The sequence below is a fragment of the Cicer arietinum genome, chromosome 6 (assembly GCF_000331145.2).
Source record: "Cicer arietinum cultivar CDC Frontier isolate Library 1 chromosome 6, Cicar.CDCFrontier_v2.0, whole genome shotgun sequence".
In the NCBI taxonomy this organism is placed as follows: Eukaryota; Viridiplantae; Streptophyta; class Magnoliopsida; order Fabales; family Fabaceae; genus Cicer; species Cicer arietinum.
In genome coordinates, this window is record NC_021165.2 from 56,757,985 (window position 1) to 56,764,495 (window position 6,511).

Genomic DNA, 6,511 nt, shown 5'->3' on the forward strand with positions numbered 1-6,511 from the left:
CTTCACAAGTCAGAATCAGACTATCATAAATACTATTTGTTGTCTCCTTGTTGGTGCACTTGTCAAACTCCTTGAAAGTGATTGCATTTATCATGAATGTTCTAGACTTATGATGCATCTTGTACATCTTCTTTTGATCAACATCCATTTCTTTCTATGGAATCTATATACCATCAGTATTCTTTGAAACAATATAACCATCTTCCACCAAGTCCCAAAGTTCAGTATCTTGTGAAATAAAGAAACTTCTTAGTCTGTCCTTCTAGTACTCAAAATGTTCTCCATCAAACAAATGTGGTTCCTTCTAGTAGCTTCTTCACTGAATCTAGACATGTTGAACTCTTGGATCTTTCCTCAAACATTGTGAAGTGGTCAACCTTGAGACCGAGTTCTAATGCCAATTAAAGGTGCAAATACTAAAAGGATGTCTTTATATTTTCTTCAATTATAAATATGAATCAAATCTTATTTTAGATTATCTTCAAAATCATGAATCTTCTTTCATACTTTGTGAAGTCAAATATATTGTTCTCATAAAATACTTTTGTTAACATCAAAACTCTAAGTATAAAATCAACTTGGTTCCAACAGAATGTGACAAATATATAACGGTGGGGGATATGTTTATATTGGGGTGGGATGTTGAGGGTGATGGGTGGGGTTGGCTCTATAATCGGTTTCATTGGAAGGAAGAGTTGGTGTCATAATGTGTTTTCATTGTTTGCTAAGTTCATCTGAAGGATTCAAGTTGAGGATTTATGGTATTGGAAAAATTCTACCAACCGTGTGTATTATGTGAAAGATGCTTATCTTGGTTTTATGGAGAACTCAAATGTTGATCACTCTCTTTGGTGATATTATTTGAAACATGACGGTGCAGTTGAGAGTTTCTCTTTTATTTTGGAGATTGTTGCACATTTAACTTCCTACGAAAAATAACTTGATGAAGAAAGGCATCATAGGTAGCTCATCTAGTTTGTGTGTGGGTGGTTGTGGTCTTGAAGAAATTGTCCAACATCTATTTTTTTTATTGTCTCTCGTTTGGATTGGTATGACGAAGTATTTTTTATTGGGTAAACATTCAGGGTCGTTTTTCTAATTTACTGTGACCCACACTCAACAATTTGATGGGTTAGGTATGCTTGATAGAAAAAGTGGCCATTTTTTCAATCTTATTTGATAAATGTACATTTGAGCTATTTGAAAAATGAAGAATCATATTATTTTCATATGCGAAGAATATAGTATTCTTGAGACTACGGAACACATTAAACTTCTTTGTTGGTGTTGGGCAAATATAAAGGAAATTTTTGTGTGTATTACTTTAATCAATGATGGTCAAATCCAAATTGATGTTTGAGTTAATATTTTAGTGGTTTGTTCTAGAGGTTTTTTTTCAGTGTTTTTGTTGTTTTGGCTTTGTTTGTTTTTGTTATTCAGTTGAGAATTGCAGCTCTCTTGAATTTGTGTTTTTATTTTTGACACATCTTAAACTTAAAGAATTTTTTTATTTTAATATATCGTATGACTGCTTCAATAAAAATTAAAGACATATTTATGTGAATAAAATGATTAACAAAAGATATATTTAAATATGTTTATATGTAATTTTGATATATTTAAAGATGAATAGTGCTATTTAGTATATATGAGATTTAAAAAAAAACACAAAAATGATGAGTTGTCGATATATGAAATGTTGATAAGAAAACCATCCTCTTATTTAGTGAAAAACATAAAATAAGAATGAAAAATAAATTAATTTTAAATTTTCGTAACTTGTCGTTACTTTCACTCTTTTACCATTCAACATTTCTCTTAAAAGATTCATTCTCAATATGAGTACTATTGTGACAATCCTTTAACTGTGTGTTTGCTCGAAAAATATATATATCTAAACACTTTAAAATAGTATATGTTTTCTTGAGCATTTTTTATCGAAGTACACTCACACACGCACGTGTTATTTGAGTGTTTTTTTACAGTGAAGTTCGTGCTAAATTCTTAACTAAATTGCCAAGATATAGTATGCTACTGTTTGTAATATTGGGTTTAATGTTGTTCTAATTATTACTGAAATTATTGTTGTAATACTCTTCTTTTATAATCGTTATTCATATTCGAGTGAGTGCAACTGTGCAAGTAATTACTACTTCGGTGGTTATAACAAAGATACTTTTTAAAAGTACTCTCAAAGTAAGTTAAAAATAATTGTCCTAAAATAAATAATTTTTAATATAAATATAATATTCACCGTATGCTAATTTATTTTAACAACACTCACTCATTTATCTAGTACAGTTTATTTTAACAACATTTTTATTATTTTATGGAGCAAGTTGTCTATTATTATATGTGTGTGAATGGGAATGAATGTCAAAGACAAAAATGAGATGAAGAAAAATGAAGCGCCGCTACCACCACTTTTTCAATTGCCACTGTTGTCTAGTGCCTCTCATATATAGTATTAAAATCTTAGGAAAATCTAATGTGTCTTAGAATACTTATTAGTATATTAAAATAAATTTTATATTGAAATTGGTGTAATATATTTTTTTAAAGACAATTATTATTTGTAGAATATTTAACATGACTTTAGGGCAACGTGTCAATGTAACTTTAAAATATTTTGACATTACAGTTTAAATGAAAATGGGATAATCTTAGATAAACAAATATGGAAAGCCTTTCAAAAAAGAAATTAAAGATGAATGATTAGTGTAGCAGAGGAGTGTAGGGAGGGGACATCATTGTTATGATTGTTGGTGCAAAAGTCTTTGGTCCATTAAATCAAAGTGAAGATAGTCTAGTATATTTGCTTCCACCCAAGGAGAATTACATCATAATAATAGAGAAACTGAAAGATAGACCATAGTGTATAAAACTCTAATCATTATAGATATTGTATTTTAGAAGTATATATTAATAATTATTTTTATTATAATTAAAATATTAATTAAAATAGTATTAATTCGACAAAAATATAAGAAAAATAAGTATTTATTTTATATTAAATTGATATTAGTTGATTATTATTTTACTTATAAAGATAAATAAAATTATTAGTTATTAAAATTTCTGAAATATATTATTGATCGTAGTTATAATTTTAAATTATTAATCTAAGATTATTTATAGAAGTTTAACTATCGATTAAGAGAAGGATTCACCCATAATAGTAAATTTTATTTTTGCTCACTTCACTTGTATTATTTTATATATATATATATATATATATATATATATATATATATATATTAAATGCGAAAATACCATATACCAATAATAATATTTTAATTGTGTTGAGAAATCATAAATATTACTAATTATCTCCAACACTTTAATAAATATATTATTAAAATAAAAGAGTACAAATACCCAAAGTAATAGTTCGAAATAGAGTGCAAAGGACAAAAAGTAGTTGCTTCAATAAAAAAAATATTAAGAAAATTCAAAGAAATACAACCATAATAAAAATAAAATAACTATAAATAAAAGAAAAATTAGTTATTTTATTAAATTATTCTTTTTAATTATTGATATATTTTTTACTATCATAAATATAAATTACAATTAATATTTTAAAAGTAGTATAAATAGTAATAATTAAAAAGTATAATTAAAAATAATAATAAATAAAATTACATTAAAAATAAAAAATAACATTAATTTCTATACATAGTTTTTTTTTGTTAAACTTACATTTATTATAAGATGGATGAAGTATTTAGTAGGAGATTCTTTTTTTGAAAATGATAAAATTAAGTGATATATGAGTTTTTTTGTACTAAGTGAATTAACATATTTTTTTGGTAAACATTAAGTGAATTAACTTAAGTTTGTGGTTTTTTCTAGTTTATTCTAACATTACAATCTAAATTTTTCTTTTAGGTAACTAGATATTAAGTTTTGATAATGTGTCAAAAATATGTTTAATAAGAATTATAATGTGTCAATTAAAGTGAATTAACTTAAAATCAAAGTGAATTAACTGCTTTTTATATTGAAGTTGAGTTATTAATTTTGGATAATATGTAAAAAAAAAATATTAAGCACATATTTGATATTATGATACATTTGTTAAAATCAAAATAAATTGCCGTAATTTATAAATAAATTATAATTTTTATTATTATATTTTATCGTGATTTTGACAATTTTATTATGGTAATAAATATATTTTATTAAGATGTTAAGCGTATGAAAGTTAAATCAATAAAAGTGTATATATTTTATTTAAAATTTATATTGAATATATTTATTTTTATTGATCCATATTTTTTTATATTTAAAACCAGAACTTCGTAAAAAGCTAAAAAAAACAGAGCAATTATTATTAACCTGAAAACAGAGCAATTAAGCCGCGAAGAAACTAGTCAATGTAACACTTTCAAATTTGACATAAATAAAATAAAATTCAACAAAGTGTAAAATTCTAAAAGAAGCATGCTCTTTTTTGGGTACATAAAAGAAGGATACCCTAATTCGGTTGAGTTATATTACTTCACAATGTGAACATAAAATATCCCTAATTCAAGGGCAACTCGTGTATTCTTTGATATTGTTAGGCTTTGTAATAGTGTCAGAAGACATAGGCTAGTAGTATCCTCAAATTGATTAATGTTGTTTTCAGCTTGAGGTTGAGATCAATCAAATCATAGTGAAATACAGCTATGTTTCCGGAAAATGCGTTACTTGATGACCAATGCTCTCATAATTTGTTCTTTTTATCTTTGGGTCAACTTGAATATTTAATGCACCCATCCCCTGCTCTTACCCATCTTTTGTTTTTTTTATAAATAAATCAGCTCAAAATTAACCTTTAAAATTTATTTTATTTTTGAAAATGTTAACAAGTACTGTGATATTAAAAGTAGAAATATATTTTTAAATTTCCTATATGCTATTTTTAAAATTTTTACATAAAAAATATCACTTTTTATTTTATTCAGAAGATGTAATAAATTATACCATAACAAATTCACACAATGAGATATCGGATTCGAATCCAAAACAAAATATCTTATTTAATAATATCAATATTTATCAATTAAATTATAATTTAAAAATAAAAAAATTAAATAAATAAAAAATATCACGTTTATTTCTGTTTTCAAGACAATAAAGTAAAATTAAAAAATAATTTAAGAGATCAATAGTGTAATTTAATGTAATATAAATATATATATATATATACTTTTATTTCACAATTAATATTATTTTTGTTCATTTAAATATATATTAAAAAATGACTATAACTATAAGAAAGAGAATAAATTGCAGGGTACAAGTAAAAAATAATAATTAAAATTATATTAAAAATTAAGAATGACATTATTTTAAGATTAAATTTTCTTATTAAAATGATATCTATTGTGTAACGAGGAAAAATAAATAGTAGTATATAACTCTCAACTTAATTTGTTGGTTTATATGAATTAATTCAATAGTAAAAATTTGATTTTATAATTTTAAAAGAGAGAATTCAAATTTAGAGATGATTATAAAATAATTATTAGTGTTGTATTCATTAATTTTAATATCTTCATCTCCAATACCTTTTGAAGATTTATTGCATTTCATAATTCATTATAAATAATAAATTTTATCAAATCAATAATTAAATATTGACATATTATATTACCTATTATAGGTATTTTACATTGAAAAAATAATATTGAAACTTAAAAAAAATAGAATACACACATTCCGACGACACTTTCAATACTTTATTTTTAGATTTAGTATTTATTTATATTATATTAGTGATCAAGTACATAAAATATAAAATTTATAGCTAGGTAACTTAATAGCCAATAAATACTTATACTCTAAAAAAAATAATATAGGTTAATTTGATGATATAAATATCAAATAGTTTTAAAATTTTATGATAATTTGTTGATTTGGTCTATTCTATAAGAATTATTTATTTAATTTGATAATTAAAATGATAAATTTTAATGTGTATAATAAACTACTCACTTTAAAATTGTACCTCGAGTATGTATGTGTCTACAATATATATATACACACACATACATTTTATCAATTCAACTGATTAATTATTATTTTTTATTTAGTAGGTCAAATATGTTAAAAGAGTTTAAAAATTTAATAGTATTTCATACTATATCAAACAAGTTCAATTTGTCATATGATATATTTTTGAATAAATAAGTAAAATATTAATTGTAAGATCAGTTTGATTGATGAAATTTATGTGTTTGAACTCAAATAAAAGTTACTTTTTAAAGTCAACAAATTTTTATTATATATATATATATATATATTATTCGTTTCATAATTAATTTCGTTTAAAGTTTGTGTATATATATTAAAAAAAGTATAGTAATTAAAAGAAAAATAATCATTTTACTAAATCAATTATTTTAATTATTAGTGGATTTTTTATTATTATCAATGCAATGTATATAGTATTCATTGAAAGATAATATAGAAGAATAAAAATTAAGGTAAAATAAAAATTGTATTAAGGTAACATAAAAAT